The 18,761-nt window shown below is 35.8% G+C and overlaps 1 protein-coding gene across 1 annotated transcript in view; it reads left to right on the top strand.

The window, feature by feature from the left end:
- The window catches only part of LOC126872585 (F-box only protein 43-like), a 47,780-nt gene that overhangs the window by 1,776 nt on the left and 27,243 nt on the right, over positions 1-18,761 (top strand). The window lies entirely within an intron of this gene.

The raw sequence follows: 18,761 nt of genomic DNA, 5'->3' as shown, positions 1-18,761 counted from the left end.
AATATCGATTTATTATAATTGTCAAACGACGCGGAAATATCATATATCGTTCGAAAAGCTCTTTGCGTCTCTAAATTGATTAATTTTTTATAGAAAGATTAACGACTTGAAACAGTGATATTATCTAAAATGAATAAGTACTTACATACCTTAAGATGAATACCTTAAGGTGCAGTTAATTTTAACATATTACTAGAGTGTGAAACGTATATTCTTATATATATGTAGTCTCTAAGAGAATTGCATAAGAAGATGGTAAGTGATTCTATCAGTGATCGATCGATCTTTTTGTCTATTTATTCAACGGCATTTACAATCATCAAGCAATCTATCAAGGACCAACGTTCATTTAACGCAACATCTCTGTTCGATTAATTTACGTTATTGAATTCTATTTTTTTAACATTGTGTAATCTAGGGCTTCGGTACAGCATATAATATTTCGATACGTTTGTTACACCTTGATAAAGTAATACATATATTATTTTACGTTTCTTAATAATATTACGTTTACGTGTTATCTCGTTGCTAGGTTCGTAATCTCTAATTAATTCGTAGAGCTTTTGGTAAGACTAACATGTTGTTAATTTTAATGTTCGTGACGAGTGTTGGCGTGCTTACGATCGGTAGGATAACTATGTACGTAGTAATTACATTGTGATTTGTCGTAAGACGCGATTGTTCGCGGGCTGAGAATAAAAATATTTATAATCGGATCATAGTTTCGCTTTTATTGAATAATAACAACGTACATACATGTAGTCATATTCGATGAGCTCGATTAAGGTGAAGGCTGTAATGTGGCGAAGAGATATTATGTTCGATATGAAATATCGTCAGGCGTATCTAAACCTATAATTAGGTAGCTTATATTCTCTCTCTCTCTCTCTCTCTCTCTTTTCCGTCGTTGCTGTGCTGTCCGAGGTTATACTTTTACAAGCAGAATTTCGAAGAATAATTAGAGAATGGTAACGGATTGGAACTCGGTAGCTTAGGATTTCGTTCAACAATCCTTATAGCTTGCCTATGCATATACGTATGTATGTATGTCGTGGACGTGATTTGCACATGAGCGAACGAACAAATTCGAATTAAGCAACATAATTGTTTCGTCGGCGAGATCATCCGTTTGACGTTGATTTATTGTGATTTCTTCTTTGAAATGCCGCTGGCTCGTCAACCGTGACGGTAGATACGATATATTCCAGTGCTGAAAAATCACCCTCTCGCGACGGATGACGAGCTTTTGGCGCAGCAAATTCTCCGATCTTTAGCGCTAATTTAAGTGTATCGAATTACTAGAATACGAAAGTTTTTCGATAAGTAGCGTATTAAAAGAATACAATAGCCGAGGAAAGTCGACGATGTTACGTATTCGCTCGAACACTTACCCATGACAAATTTCTATGAAAATACTGTATGCATTATACGAAAAACTTGAAATTTCATTAGAACCGCGAGGAGGCGGCACAACTATCGTGATTGTATGGTAACAGTAAAATTTGAAATCAATCCGAAAACACGCATGCAAGTTCTCAGACATTTATTCGAAACATACGATCAGTGTATCGTTAATCGACTGTTGAAATACTTTCACGAGCCACTGTATATGTATTTAAAGAACATAATTTCCGAGTATTTTTACATCACGAATTTCGGGATAGTTTTATAAAAGAGATTTCAATATTTAAGAATATATAGATTATACGTCAGATTTAATGAAACTTAAAGGAACAGCAGAGTATTGCTTTTATTTTCTATGTCGAGTAATTCTCGAGCAATTCTCGAGTAATTCTCGAGTAATTCTCGAGTAATTGCCGGATGTTTACACATTTTCCATGTTACGTAACCAGGGCTCTTTTTGCTTGTTGCTGAATTATCTTTGAGGCGATTTGATTCTAGGGGAAAGCAAGCCACGCGCGAACTCGTTTCCCTTCATTCATGGTCAAGCATATTAATGGTAACGTGTGTCTACTCTGTAACCGGTGTTGCGCTGCGCTGGTAGTACGGCAACTACCTGCCGTTAATGTCGTTTGCACCTACAGCTTTCGTCGGTGTGCATTTCTTCTCGCGTTAAATCGCGATAGTAGTAGATTAAGCAGATTAAGGAGAGTAGGCGACCGCTTTGTTATCGCGGTGTGAGTAACAAAAGCTCTTCGGCATGGCATGCGGCACTCGAAGGTCTTTTGTTGCACGCATCGCGATAATAAAGTATTCGTCAATCTCTTTATTAAACGAATTAGCATTGCATTCCGCGAATTAATTTCATACAATCTTTCTGAACGATCATCGTCCTGGCTTCGCTTTAATCTAGTAAATCTTCGCGGTGTGAAATACCTTCCCCTTGCCTTTTTCCCACTATCCTAATAACCTCGTATTTCTAAAATTCTTAATTTCTCTGACAAATTCTCCTTACCGAATTACTTTTTAAATACGCATTTTCCTAATAAACGTAATTCCTCGAGAAATTATTAACATTGTGAGAGATTATCACAGACGATATCTTGCAACTTTATTTGCTGGCCGATCGATTTTCTAACGATACAAAAAGGTGCAACATCTTTCTTTATAGATTTTTCACTTTATGGCTTTTCAAAAGCGTGTGATCACGCAGTCAGTGATTTCCCCCGATTGCCACTATTTCACTGCGACCTTTCCATTTTCTTAATATATACTTATTAAATGTCGCTATCGCTATTTGTCTCGCTAATTTCTCGTTACCTCCTACCTCCTTTATTGGCCGTTGCAAAATACGTACTGTCGTATCAAGAGTTGAGAACGAGGTACAGTCCAACGTACGACGTCTGACAGGCAACAGACTCCATTGCGCACATATCAACTATCATTTCGTAAGGCGAACGAGCTACATATATGTACGAAATACAAGTAGTAATTACTCGTAATTAGTTGTAAACAGAATGGAAAAGAATAAGAAAGATAGAATCAGCCGAGTCTCTGAGACTCGATTTCGGTAGCGGAGGCTTGAAACGAGACTTGCGGTTAAAATGAATTCTTCGACAAATAATGTGAAATATCTATTTTGAAAGATTTGATTAGATTCTAAATAGACTGAAAATTCTAGTGCGTTCATGGGAAATTTAAGGTTGTAGAAATGCATAGAGCGCATATATGCATGCACATGCGTAATATACAAAAATACGTAAAATTATCCGGAAGGAAGCACTCGTCGCGTTGAAACGTTACGTTAGAAGTAATTTTCAAATAATTATTCTCGGCAACGAGATTTCGTTGTGATACAAGCGTTGCGACGATGATATCATCCAAAGTTTTGATATCGGTTGAAAAGTACCAGGGGAATAAATAAATAACGTTTATTTCATTCGATGCGCGAGGTAATAAGTTAATCTATCGGAGCCTAATCTATTTTACATAATTGACACGAAACTGGTGCTACCGCGGCCCCCTTCTAAGCGATCTCGACCTCACCGCGAACCCCGGGTATAAATATAATTCTCGCTTTCTTGGGGGTAGCGCGTGTTAACATTTTCATGCGAATATACACGAGGTCGTTTAATGTTCCCCGATAAAGTGAGTCGAGCGGCCGATATATCACAGGGGAGAGACTCTTTTCCTTCTGCATCAAAGACGCAACGAATCTTTGCCTTTGGTGGGCAAGCCGCCGTTAGCCCTCGGGCAAAAACCGGCCGCAGAGAACAATGCGAATATATTACAGTATTCGATGCTAAAACAAAGAGCCGAGCTGCTCTTTTCTTTGTCTTTTACGAGGGTTACATCGAGACGCGACACGCTAAACCATCCCGTGGTTAACCGAGATCGTTCCACGAAAATCGTCGCCTAAAAATTTTGCCTGTAAACCGCTTCCTCGAACGCTTCTGTCAGTTATACGTCCGATGCGGTGGAAAGGTATTTGTACGATAAAAAATCTTCACTAATTTGAGAAATTCGATTGTTCGAACAACGTGTGTTTTGATCAGCTGGGACAATGAACGTTTCTATCTATCGAGTACATAAAATGGGACTATCGATGGGTCAGCAGCCAACTTTGCAGCCCCTGTGGTTCAGAATACGCATTTAAATATTAGTTTACGCAGTTAAATATTAGTAGAAGTTTCAATATTCCCACTTTAATTTTCCACTTTCAACAGCGTATACGGTGTATAAATATTTGCCTCAAAAGTTCAATTCCACTACAAAAAATTTATTAATCATTCCTGCTTCATACGTACGTACGTACGTACGTATGTATGTATGTATATATTTCTTTTGGATTTGCAACATACCTGCCAACTTTCTTCTTTTTTTTTTTTTTCTTCTTTTTTTTTTCTTTTCTTTCTTTACTAAGCCATTTTTCGCTTTCTAATTAATTCTTCTGTTTATCGATAACATAGCTGTTGTTATTACTATATATTTCATAGCGAGTCAAATTTAAATCTTATTAATACGCTACTACATACGTAATTACGACGGTCTTGTCTCGTCTAACATACACGATAGATTCGTAAAAATTTTCTACGTTGGCGACGTTGGCGTAGAGATAGAGGTAATAGGTTACTTACACATTAAACGTGCCGGATACCGAATTAAATTTCAAGTTGTTTCTTGAAATCTAGTAAACGGCGCGAAACAATAAAATCAATTGGTCTCGTCTAACAGTTAAATTAACATTATTGTTCCCTATATTTCGATATACATATATATCGTTTCAGTTTGCTTCAACCTCGGACAATCTCGAAAGATACCATAGAAATTTCTTTCCGCGGTAAGAAATTGTCATCAATCCGTGCATGGTTTAAGGTGCAGAGCAGGGTTTAAGAGTTACTTCTCTCCTCCCCCCCCCCTCATTTTCGTAAGGATTCGTTATTTTTTAACACGAACCATCGTGAGAGCAAAGTGTAAAGCTGTACCGTGGAAAGACTCTCTCGTTGCGACTTTCGCTTTCGTTCTCCCTCGTTTCCTTTCGTCTCGAATTCAAGAGGACAAGAGCTTCATTGTCCACCCTCGAAGATACGTTAGATGGTTGCAGGAAAACGTGCAACTCGAATAATTGCTTGCTCGACGGTTGATCCGTTCTGGTTGGTAAGCAATGCAGCGGCTTGAAATAATGGTTTCCTTAAAGTCGCGCGAGAGCGAAATGCACAGTTCTAGGGAAAGGAAGGAAGGAAGGAAGGAAGGAATTGTTCCATAATTAGCAACGGCTAGCGAGGGTCGTTGAGTGGTCGTATAAGTTAACAGTTGGTGCGGCCGGTTTCCTGTCGCAAGGAACTTTCCTTCCAGTTTCTTTTTCCGGTGGGTGCTTTGAAATTTTAATCGATGACACCGCGTTTTAACCGGACCTAACGGATTTTGTCCGAGTCTTTCCACTTTTCGCCCCAAACGAAATCGATCACAGTGTCGATGAGAAAATTGCGCGCGATACGATTTAAAGAATTTTGAATGCACTGCAATTACAAGATATACATCAGATATATATCAGAAGTATAGTGCATACTTTCTACAACGTTTTGTAATAAAACAATTTTCTATCGACGTTCTGCTGTTTTAATTGTATTCTCAAAAATGTGAATCTGCATAAAAATTCGCACTTTACCGATTAGTTATCAGCGTTATAATAAACGTGCTAAATACTTGAATAAATACAACGATGTACGAGTACTTCTTGTAGCCATTGTAAGCGTGAAGGAAACTTTGCGGGAATTGGCTGAAACCGTTGGTTATATTTTTGAAATTTTTAGCTGCTGTGCAACGGTGCTGCAGCAGCATTATCACGTGCACATATTGACCCAGTAGTACCGAGCACCTGGCCAGGTGTATCCTTCGTTTCTCGGTGCTTCATGAAGCGTAAAGCGGTCTGGCAACGGACGAGGAAAGAGACCTCTTTGTACGAAATCGAGCAAGATGGAAATCGTGGTTGGATTTCGAGCATTTTAGTTTTTGCGCATTTATAGAAAATGTCAATGAACAACGATTGCGAGCATAGATCTCACCTCTTTAGCTGACTTCGTAACGATACGAGTTTGTATAAATATCCACCATCTATTTACTACGATCATATAGGCCATTGACACTTGCCACTTGCTGGCGAATAAAAATTCTTCAGACAACCGTTGTAATTTATCCTTGGATATACGTTTCGTTTCAATTAGAAACGTTATTGCGCGACCAGTCTCGTACCGTAACTGCCGTGCTAATTAACGTTTGTCGTTGACGCGCGATCTTGCGAATCTAGTTTAATTAGCCGATACGTCGCCTTTATTCTACCAAAGATGAACTTTTTCTAAACAACGAGACAATATCTTTTGATTTACTTAACTTAATAGTAGCTTAATAGTGTTTTTATTCGTTGTTGCGAGCAAACATTCTGTTTTATTCGATTGTAAGTATGTATGTAGAAATTCCGTCCACGTCTATATAGATAGAGATATATATAGTCGCCGAGTTGATACGTTTTTGCCGAAGGTATCTAATTTAATTGTTGTTGGTATCAGCAATGTAAATAACATCGAGCCGAGTTCAGACAAATTAATTCCTACAAAATTTGCCTACCTCCTTGGTTGCTAATAACGAAGAAGTAATACAAAGAAATAATTATGCATTCATGAAATTCAAGAAGGATACACATTTGTAAGCGAGACGTAAGCACCATCCGACACGCCGCACCGTTCCTGCAACCCAATGAAACTTCTATCGTTTACAGAAAGGATAAGTTACGTTAGACGGTTAAAAGGGATTCGCGGAATCCGCAAAGTATTCCTTGAAAACGGCAGACAAGTTTACACTCTATGTATATTCACGATTCGATAACGTAACTCTGTTCAACTACGATGGGAAAATGTCACCCTTTATAATAACTAGTCACTAGCTATGTATGTACAGCGTTGCACAGTGGCGTGCAAAAGTTTCTGACACTGGCCGCAGTGAATTTTTTACTTTATGTTCGAAAAGCGTTATATCAAGCTATATCGAAATAAAATAAAAAAAGAAAAGAATTTAAAAACACTGATTGTAAGGCTAAATCCATAAACTGAATCATATAATCGTCGTAAGCCTACACGTTAAGAATCAACTAACAAAAACTAACGAAAAATAATTGTAAAATATCGAATCATCGAGAAACGTTGTCGTTTTTGCAAAATCTCCCAATTAAAGGGTGAGTAAAAAAAAGGATCCATTGAAAGGTCCGTGGTCGGCAGTCGTGTGGTCGAAAGATCGATCGCTATCGGCATTGTAATCTCGGTTTCTGTTCTTTCGAGCAGGTTTCTCGGTGTTGGCGCACCTATACGTACGTATGTACGCAGAATGTAGAATGTAGTAGAGTTGTGAGCGTTAAGGGGTGACGCAGGGCTGCATACAGGGCGGCTGCTGCTGCTGGTATGCGTATAACGAGCAGCAGCAACGGGCGAGCTCCTCTGGTCCCACGATTCGCGGAGCGAGAGCCGCGCAAAAAGGTCCCAGGAATGCCTCGGTACCACGATAAACGCGTTAAATCGCGTGGGCAGCTATCGACTGAACGCTTGTTTCCAATCTACTACCCCCTTTGCCGTTTTCAAATACGGATTTCTGTCAAAGTAGCTCGCGCTATGACTCGTTCCCCAAAAATTTTAAGAGATCTCTCTCTTCTTTTCTATTAGTTAAGAGTTAGAACAGTTAAGAACCGATGCGATAGGGTATACATCGTGATTATACTAATGAAATATGAAAATTGAAATCCAAAAATATACGTATGTATGTATATAGAAGTTACATGACGTTTATTGCAAGCATACAGTTAGTGATAAATTAATACAAATATGTACGGAATAAATAGCGTCATATATCTTAGTAATGCGTACAACGAGTAATTAATTAACTGTTCGAATACTTTGACGATGTTTGCAAATTTATACTTATCTTCGTTATATTTTCAGAACTGTCTTAAATTTTACCAATATCATCACGAATCGTTTCTCGTTACAGCGACAACGAAATTTCAAAATGTTTATATATAATATTTCGATAAAGAATTCCTGGCACTGTTCGTATCTTGTTGCTGTCAGAAGTGAAAGCGAAAGAAAATTTAAGAAAATAAGGAGTGACAAAGACACTGACTTACAATTATGTAACTACAAGAGCCACTATAATAAAATGTACGATAGAATATCCAATGTGCATTCAAATCTAGGATTATCTAACTTATTATTAACAGATGATACATGTACACTGTATACGGCATTATAAAGTATTACAACTAATCGAGCAGGTCGTCTCTATATCTCTACAAAGCAGAACTTTACTTAACAAGTAAAAGGCAGGAAGGATTTTGAATATTTGAATGTATCCCTGAAAAATGAAAACATGCTAGATAGTAGATAGTAGATCATTTTAACTAGGGGGTAACCTCTTTTTTCTAGTTTTTGATGTAATTAAAATAACGTAATTACAATTAATCCTCTTACATGTACGTATTTTGTTTGCACACAATAAATTCGAATTTTACGAATATTCGTGTTCTAACTTTTTATGGATGACGGATTCGCCGTTTACAATCCAACCAGGAAGATAGTTAACGTTAAAGCAATGCCGAAGGCAAAATAACGTTTTATCAGCTTCACATCTGAGTTGCAATTTGGTGCGAGCAGCAATTATAGGGCGCCGACCTCTCTCTTGTGGTTTCGGGTTTCCGAGAACAAATTTCGGAAAAAAAGAAAAAAAAAAAAAAGAAAAGAAAAAGAAAGAACATGTCTGGAGCTCGATAAATGCAGTAAATTGCATGGGGAGGCACCTGCAGTTGATTGCTTTCGGTTCACTGACGCAAACCCATGCGGCAAGAAGTTTATAAAGATGCTACAAGTTTAAAAAAAGTATTTATTCGATATTAACTAGTTGTTGCATACAGAGAGCTAGTCATTCTGTAAACTGGAAATTTTTATTTTCCAATATAGTACTTCGTTATTTGAAAACCATGACTCGTGTATGAGAAATTTATTTTATAGAAAGTTTCTCTAGGAAAAACTGTTTTCCGATTATTAGTACTAAAAACACACTTGCTCTCGTATTTTTGCAAAGAAGATGGAAAGCGCTCCAAAATTAGGAGCAGTTTCCTTGAAAACAAGTATATTTATGTTTTAGTTACCTGATAACATACAACATAGCTAAAATACAACGTTACTTGGACGCAATCGGGACCGTTAACAAATGAAAATTAGTAACCAAGATCATGTCAGATTTATAACATTCTACATATATTATAACTCAATATTCTGCACATTAAAAGCAAATTAACTAAAGTCAGTACATAGTGTAGCAGTTCTATAAAAAAGAAAAAAAAAAAAAAAAAAAAAAAATCTCAAGCAGTTCTTTTTCTAAATTAGTTAACGATTGGTTTCAGCCAACAAGTACATAGTTCCTTCATAATTCAGTTGTTTTTAATATCTAAAATTGCGCACCGGCCTGTGTTTCATGAGAAAATGGTAAAAGTCATAGTAATTATAGATAATTTTCTAAATAGACCTCTAATTCGTTTATATCAATTTCGTTGTTGCAAAAATTTGTCTTACTTAATAATATGATTTATTCTATTTGATCATCTATAACGTTTTTCCATCGATACTTACTATTTTCCATTAAACCATCTCTTAATATTGGAAGAAAACATTGTGACACAGTACAAATTGATGCGAGAGGATTGTTAGCAAAACGATTGAAAGATGTAGACGGTTTACAAAACTTGCAGCAATTCTTAAATCGAGATGACAGATGTCTCGGTGTCTGCAGCATAATCACGTTGAAAAAATATGACAAGACGGCACCTGCCAGTGATAAATTGTAATTCTGCAGGCATTTAAGTAAGCAACTCGAGTTAGTCACAGTGAAGCTTTACACTTATAATATAACCATTTGTTCGAGGAATTTAAGCTCTTAATTTTCTTTTGTAAATGTTTCGTAAATAGAATCGTAGTATTTTAAAAAGCGATTTATCAAACATGAACGAAAATTGATTTTGAAAATATGTTATATATCGCTTCCCTGTGTTAACCAGTGTTTAAAATTACGATTTATCGTTTAACTTTATTATCGTAGCGTTAAAACGTTTTCAAGGTGAAGCAACTATAGCGATAAATAAAAATATTGGCACACGTTAGATTTTCTTCAATTTCTCGATACTGTATAAATCTGTAGGATATAATTTTCCAGCATGTAATCCTTATCGTAATTCGTCACTGTTAAGCATTGGTATGAATAGACCCTACAATGCACAAATTCTTCTCGGTTTATATATCATATATAATATATCATATTATATATCATATATATATATAAAAAGAAAAGTTTATATATAAAGAAAAAAGAAAATTGATAATAGGGTGTAGGGAAGATAGGATAGGTATACTTACATACTACACATTGCATGTGTGCACCACGTGGCTTTCGATTCGCATCGGTTATGTCTTTTCCGGCCGACACCAGGCATTCTCCTCGTTCTCGTCGCGTTGGTCAACCACGACCTTTCTCCTTCCACAGTATCACCTGTGGCACCCTCGCTTCTTTAATCGAAACTAACGACACAGTTGTGTCCATCCTTCCGGCATTTCTATAACTTATTCACTATCTTCGTTCTCATCGAACGAACGACATTCGTCTCCCTTCTCTTTTCTTCTTTCTTCTTTTCTCAAAGTACAATGTCAAAGCAATGTGGGTGGTATTTTAGGTTCGATTAGATTTACAAAATTTCTGTTGAATAAATATTGAATGTTAAATACATAATGGAAAACTTATTTTTTAGTTTTTATTCGATTAATTACGAATTCTTGCGTCCCGCAAACAAGAACGTTGCTTTAATCAACGATCTTCGTAAGGATAGCAAATTTGACTACATTACGAAATTGCGAATCAAATAAAAAATGTCTGAATTAAGATATATCTATAATTACGTAGATCAATAACATTAATATGATTAGAAGCGAAGGTGTGGTTTAATGGCTAAATAGAATCCGGTGTTCATCGTTACGAGTAAACGACGAGCAATTGTCTTTTTTATATCTTAAACGTTACCGTATATCTGTACTGTATATCTGGTACTGCTTATCGAATTAATCGTACGGTTTAATGATTCGAAGAAAGTAAATAGCGTATATCAACATTATGCAACCGAAGCAATAGGAAAAGTGAGAAAAGATCATAACCAGAGACACAGCCTGGCCCAAGGGTCGACAACTTCCGGCGGAGATACGAATTGAGTCCCTACTCTAATCTCTGAGGATTTTATCTCGCGCAGTAACAAGCAGAGATCGTGTACGTTACTGCTGGAACCCTTTAATCCTTCTGTGAACAGATAGTATCAACTGCAACGTCAGGATAATTCCACATAAAACGAACGCTTATAAATTTACCGCACATTTCTGCAAACATCCTTTCGCAAAGTTTCTGCGTACCGTTACACCGCAACTAATATTTATCCTATGTTTCGCACTGGCTACGTTTGCTAAACACTATACTTGATACTTGATGTAAATTTTAATACCAAATGATGAAATTGTAACATCAAACGAAAAGAAGCCAATTTCAAAAATGTCAATTTTGCCTATGTCAAGAATTCAATTCAAGTCAAATGTCTATTTCAAAATATTTAACTTTTTAAACAAATAAAAAACGCGAAAGTAATTCTCTGTAGAATTTGAAGCATCATTTTGAAAGGACGAAATCATATTTTATCGTAAATTGAAATTGGCACAAACGAAAGCTTTGATTGTTTGAATAATAACTTTGTTTGTGCAACAATTATTTCCATCTATATAGAACCATGCTTAGTTCGATGCAGTGCCTATACGTGTTAAATGTAAATTAAATTAAATTATTGTACAAGTCAATTTAGAATGTTCTATAATAGCTTCAATGTAATTTTTATATATATATATATAAATAGCGTAGAAATATAAAAATGATCCGTTTATTAAAAGCAGTCGATAAAACACAATTGATGATATGAAAAAATTCAAAGTTTATCGTAGTCGGTTTCAGGGTAAACATAGCGATAGAGACCAATGGTTGAATCCGAGTACGGCTTTGCTCGTAGATTTTCCTTCTTAGCTTCTCTCGCCATTCGTTATTCTTGACAGCGTTGGAGAGAATTTGAGAGAAGAGAAAGAAAATCAATAACGATTCGAGAATGAAAGAAGGAGAAAAGTATTGGGCTGTAAGCTGTAAGCACTCGGGGGTAAAAGAGCGGAGCGGGGAGAAGATAGGGACGCAGGAATGTACGGTACGACAGCTGCCCCTATCCCTATGGGTTTGCTTTTGAAACCCCGGCGACGCGACAGTGTCTGACGAAAGATAGTAATCCAATATGCTGCGAGAGAACGAAAGAGAAAGAGAAATGCAGCTGCACTATATATTTCATTCAAATAAATTTTACGTAACCAATTACACGTACGATTATGTATATATTTTGTTATTTTGCATCTGCTTGTTACTTGGGCGATATGATTGGCTTCGATCTGTCTTTTATGCTTACTTAAACAGTACATACTTTGTATATTTAGGAATTAGTTAAATAGACAATTGCATACAAATATCTTTTCAGCATATAATCAAAATTTCAGAATGTTAGAAATCGCTTAATAATCGTAACGTTAAGTTATTTGGAAAGGCGTCACGGCGATGCAAGAAAAGCTTATATGTAAGAAATTTATCTTTTCTTCTTCTTTTTCTTTGTCTTTTTCTTTCCTTTTTTTTTCTTTCTTTCTTTCTTTCTTTCTTTCTTTTCTTTTCTTTTCTCCCAAGTCAGAACGTAGAACATTAGCGATAAGTTTTAAGTCGAGGATATTGTCTTCAGCATATATGGTTGATGGTTGATGAAGAACTGTGAAATGGTTGATGATAGGAAAAGGAATATACAGATATCTTTTTATAGTTTTCTCGCGTGAAATGTGATACCGCAAAATCAAAATTTCTTCTCTTTCAAATTTTTCGAGGCTATATTAAAATCACTTTATATCTTTTAAGTAGAATTTGCACAATCTGCAACAAAAGGCAAGTTTTCTAGATTATGCCTCTTTCTTTCGATCGTTTTAAATTACTTATTCTTTTCTCGTTTGCTAACTTTCTACAATACGATCAAAATGTACTAGAACTAATTCATCTTAGCAGCTCGCTTTATTTATTTCCACAAGTCTTTCTTTTTTATATTGGTAGCACCGTGGACAATTTTATGTCATTGTCATTGTTCGTTTACGCGTAACCTCTTGTCTTGTAATTTAAAAAAGCTGCTCTTGGCGATCTTTAACGTGCTGAATTTCGTTGAGCGAAGACTCCGCGTCAAATTTTGTCTTTGGAACGAAATTTACAACGATGAGGGCATATCACGAAGAAGGATATTCGAATGGTAGAAAATGTTCAAAGAAAGCAGAGAACGCGTCCAAGATAAGGATCGATCTGGAAGACTTTCCATTGCGAGAGGTGAGCGACGCTTGAATGAAGTCAATGAATGAAGTTAGAACTCGATGATCGACGACTGTCAATTAAAGATAGTGGCAAACGTATTGGAATATAATTTGGTTTCTGCTAGTCGATTTTGAAACGCGACTTTGATTTCGCACCATGATAATGCTTTCTCGCTCACATATCCTCTAACATACCCCATCGGGGTTCGTGAATTTTTGGCTAAAGATTCGTGTTCGTTATCTAATGTGTCTCCGTGTGACCTTTTCTTATTTCCCCGGCAATAAAATTATTGCTTCGTGGATCCCCTCGTTTTGAGTCTGAAGGCTATATCTCTAGTCTATAAAAAGTGATTCGCGGATTGGTAAGAACGTTGGCACAAGCGTATTGTAGCGGCAAGGGGGCCAAAAGCAATTTCGATGAATAAATTCATAATTTATATTTTATCAGACCCAGTGACCACTTTTCGATCACGTGGACTTGAAGAATTCAAGAATTCTGACTGTTAAGTGAAGCAAGTTTCACAGGTGACAGATGCAGTATGAAATCTACAAAATTTCTTTCAAATTTAATATAAAAATAGATCGAAGATAAAGTAGATCTTTAAGCAAAAGAGTTTTTACGTTCACGATGGCAATTCAAAATTATTATTCGTAAATAATGTTACTCGTGGAACATTATTTATGTTAATGTTAATGTTAATCGATGGTTATCATTTAACAGCGAATCGTTCAATTTTTATTATTTGTTGTGTCTAATAGATACAGCCCAACCGAGGATTAAAGCGGTGGTAAGAGAGGCTCGACAGGATGCGAGAGAGATAATAAAGAACAGAGCATGAAAGAGAACATAAAGAGAGAAACCTCCCCTACTTAGAATGATAAACCTTCGCTGGTGGAGAGCGGCAACTCGCAGCTGTGTTCAAAAAATGTTTTTGTCCACCGTTTTCTCCTTCTCTCTCTTCTTTTGCATCGTTACTCGCCTGCTCCTCGCCTTTGCATATACGCAGCCTTCTGAAGAAACTATCTAATTTACTAACGTTTATTACATCTTAAATAGTCAATGATAATATCGAAATATATATATATATATATATATATATATATATATATATATATATATATATATATTAGTTAAAGAATTATATTTTAATTAAAAGTTCGACGAGATATGTGAATGCACTACAAAGTACATACTTTTTTTTATATCTATACGCAGTCTTATGCAGGAGAGATTTTTAATCTGTTTAAAACGGATGGTTATTATAAAAACCTCATTATACGATATATCTATTATATAATATACGATAGATGTGCGTATTCATTGCATCTAAAATAGTAAATGACAATGTTTACATTAATTTATACAAATATCTAAATAAAACATTTATATTACAGATAATGAATTTAATGAAATACCTAGCGAAATACAAAAGAAATTTTGTGTAAATTATGTTATTCAAAGATTATGTTATAACCTGTACACTGTAGGTTTACTATATACAATTCCCTGGACGGATTTCAACAATGCAGAATGCCTGGTGCGTTTCGTTTTGCTCGACGCACACGTGCGTACGCATACATATCTGCGCGGTAAATAGCGGAAGTGCCTTGCAGATGACGAATCAATTTAAGATGAAACTGACACTACGTTTGCTTATTCGCAAGAGGATAGAAACATAATACGCCTCATTTTCTATTATGTATTTGAGTTAATTCAAAGATTATACAGAATTACGATATTTACTGTTCGATAAGGTATAACGGAGCTTGCCTCCTTCGCTATGTGTAGTTATTTCAATCGAATCGATAGATTGTATTATGTTTCTTATCTCTAAACAGTCAAAAAATAGGTTCATTCGTGCTTCGTTCATCTGCATTATACGTTGTGTGTTCTTGATAAATAACACTAACCGCATCTACCATGCAACTACAAATATTAAAAAAAGCGATAACCGCATTAGCTAATGATATTAGTACATGAGGTGATAGATATGTGAACCGTAGATAACGAGAGATAGTCGGATTATTATCTTTCTGCGGTAGGAACAATTAGGTTAAAAGACGTGACTCTTTACCCTTTCGAAATAAAACAGGAAAAGATATTTTATTCTTATTCGGGAAAATTTCAAAATTTGTCGATACAAATGTAAACTTACAGGATGGTGGAAATTTCTTCTGTCTTGAAATTCATCATACAAAGAAATTTATTCTATTTTTTATGGGTACAGAGGTACCTCTGTAATGAAGACACAACATAGATAAATTATTTCTGCTATAATAAATTGTTCGATATATATATATATATATATGTACATTATTGCGGATATGTATATCGGAAACATCTCGTTTTAATATTAACAGCGATATCAAACGGTAAATGGGAATATAAAGTAATCAAACGTTATGTTGGGAAAAGCATATTAAAAAGGAAATACAAATTTCTGCTTTAAAGAATCTAAATGACAAATCGTAGATAATCGTTGTTACCTCTGTGATATGATATTGTTATCAGTACGCAACATCTTGGTCATTCGAAATTTCACGTTTCTATTCTAAGAAAACGAAAGACTCGTGTGAGAACATCTATATCTATGTATCTGACCTAGTAGATGGTAGAAACTGGTACGATTTAGCACGCACGAATGGATTAGCATCCGGATCGTTATACGCTATACATACATACATACATACATACATATATATATATATATATATATACTGTGCACTGTGTTGTTCTATCGGTCGTTGCTTTTACTAGTTCGATCATTTTGCTGGTCTCTGACGTCACTAACCATATGATTGCTGAGTCATATGGTCCTAAGAACCCTTTGCATCCTGGACCAGCAAGAACCTTGATTCATGCCTTTCTTGTTAACCCTTCGATTCCTAACAGGAGAAAAGCGAGAGTTGGGTTATGGAAGAAATCGTTGAGCTTCCTAAACAAAAGTCTCTACGTTTTTGCTTTCTTTATATGTGTACATATCTGTTCTTCTTCTTTGAGAAATAAAGTTAGGAACTGAGTTTCTTTAGTTTTTATAACTTTGGATGAGTAAAAAAGTACTTTAAATTGTAGCTTATGTGCGGATTATTAATTATAAAAGAAGATTTTTACAACTTAGGTTCCTACTTATCCGATAAACCAGGCTTTCTTAGAATTGTTTTCCTAATGATCTGGTAAATAATGAATCTTACATTTTCCAGTATTTTAATCGTATATATATACACACGATATATTGTAATAAAATAATTATAATAGTTGCACAGATACGCGTGTAACGATGTACGCGTGCTTTTATACAGCCTAATAAAACTGTAATATCAGCTCTGTTATGCTATCTCACGTATTAATATTATTATAACTCTAGCACGTGCCGTTTATCCACCTTCTCTTCTCCATTTAACGAACTGCTGTGACTTCTTCTTTCTCCTTTGAATCCCGAAAATAATATTCGCACACATCTAAGCCGTTGATCTCTAAATTGATTTTTCCAGCCCTCTTTCCGTAGCATAAGTTTGTTTTTGCGAATTCCAAACTTGCACTTTTTTATGGCAACAAGCTAATAACGGTCGTTGCTACAGTTCTATAAATCCGTTCACTTTCCCTCTATCTCATTGTTTTTGTACGACTTATTCAAGATTTATTATTAAAAATAAGCGCTTTGATATATTTGCTAGATTAATATCGTATGTTTTAACGATAATTAATAAAAAAATGTAAGAAATCTTAAGTCTTTTATTTAGTCTTATTTAATAAATGAACTATCTAATGTTATCTCAAAATTACAATAGTTTAACATAATTTTCAGTATAAACACAATTGTGCATATTTACATATATTTCTTTCGTTTTGTGCACTTTACTCTCCAAACATGTTTAACAATTATTTCAATGCTTAATCGTTGTAATTCTCTATTCTCCGTCTATATTTTTGTGCTCTTTGGTCAACGTACGCCAGCATCAACATGTATTCCCGTTGCCTTCCTCGCTTCGTAGCTTATTTCCTTGATCATTTGTCCCGTTCATCTTTTTCGCAGTTTTTCCTGGTTTTCTCTACGAAGTCCTTTGTAACTACACGTACAGACATACGTAGAACACTCTTGTTCTTCTGTTTCTTTATTCTCTGTTATCCTCTCTTTCCTTGCCCGTATCCTTTTCCTCCAAAAGAGATTCTGTCAGCGTCTTTCTTTCTGCGTCCGTTTATATTTCTATCCTCTTCGGATGCTTGCTCGTATCCTCTCACTCCCTCGGTTCGGAGTGTTTCGTCCTCCTCCCTCAATCACCTCTCTGTTTCGCTGGCATGCTTTCCGTCCTCTCCAGCCTCGTGTATGGACGGGCCTCTGGCAAGCCTCAAGAGCGAAAGAGAGAACGGTCCTTGTTGCTATGCAGCGGACGACAGGGTGATCCGCGCGAGGGAAAGAGAGAAGGAAACCGAAACGACCAGGAGGGCGACCGCTATGATTATTATTCGCAGGCCGAATAACCAGTGCGACCCTCCGGGGAAGGAGCCGCGTACTTGGCCGTGTTCGTTGGCTGCTCGGCCACTTTTTTACTACCTCTCATTCTCTCCCCAAGCTTCTCCCCATGCCTCTCTCTCTCTCTCTCTCTCTTTTTCTTCCTTCTATCACTCAGTTATCGGTTGCATATGTGTGGTCTCTTATATGTATAAGTACATAGGTACACATGATTGGGAGCACTGAAATCGCACGCTCTTCGATCAACTTGCTGACAATTTTTTTTTAATTTCTCTCTTTATGTGTTATATGTGTGTGTGTATATATATATATATATATATATATCGTATATTGCATTTTATATATTTATATATACACATATTATAATTTAACAATTAATAACAATTGTCGAAGCTTCTTATCGAAAATTTGGATATACTTGCTATACATACTTTATACGTCCAGATTTCTTAATATGTATCTCTCAAATTTATTGTAAACGTGTTATTTATTTTTTCAAATAATAGTTAATGGTTGTTCCGTTTCAAACATGTACATAGCTATATCATAAAACATTATCGAATGTGTTGTTGTTTAAATAGGTGAATAGTTTTAAATAAAAATTTAAGAAATAGCTTTTTACAGGTTTATTTGTTAAATTATACAGAGCCAAAAAGAATAAAACGATAAGTATCGAGTATGCGATTATGATGATCCCAGAAATATGCATATGTATATAGTGTATGGTTTATTGCGTGCAACATTTTTCATGTTACAAAAGAGGCACTATCCTCAACTGTAACATATTGAGCTGAGCGCGCGACTTCGTGTATACAATGTGTGTGTGTGTGTGTGTGTGTGTGTGTGTGTGTGTGTGTGTGTGTGTGTGTGTGTGTGTGTGTGTGTGTGTGTG

This window comes from Bombus huntii, chromosome 13 (genome assembly GCF_024542735.1).
Source record: "Bombus huntii isolate Logan2020A chromosome 13, iyBomHunt1.1, whole genome shotgun sequence".
NCBI classification, from domain to species: domain Eukaryota; kingdom Metazoa; phylum Arthropoda; class Insecta; order Hymenoptera; family Apidae; genus Bombus; species Bombus huntii.
The sequence above is the reverse complement of the archived record's forward strand: the minus strand, read 5'-3'. Positions and strand labels throughout refer to the sequence as shown.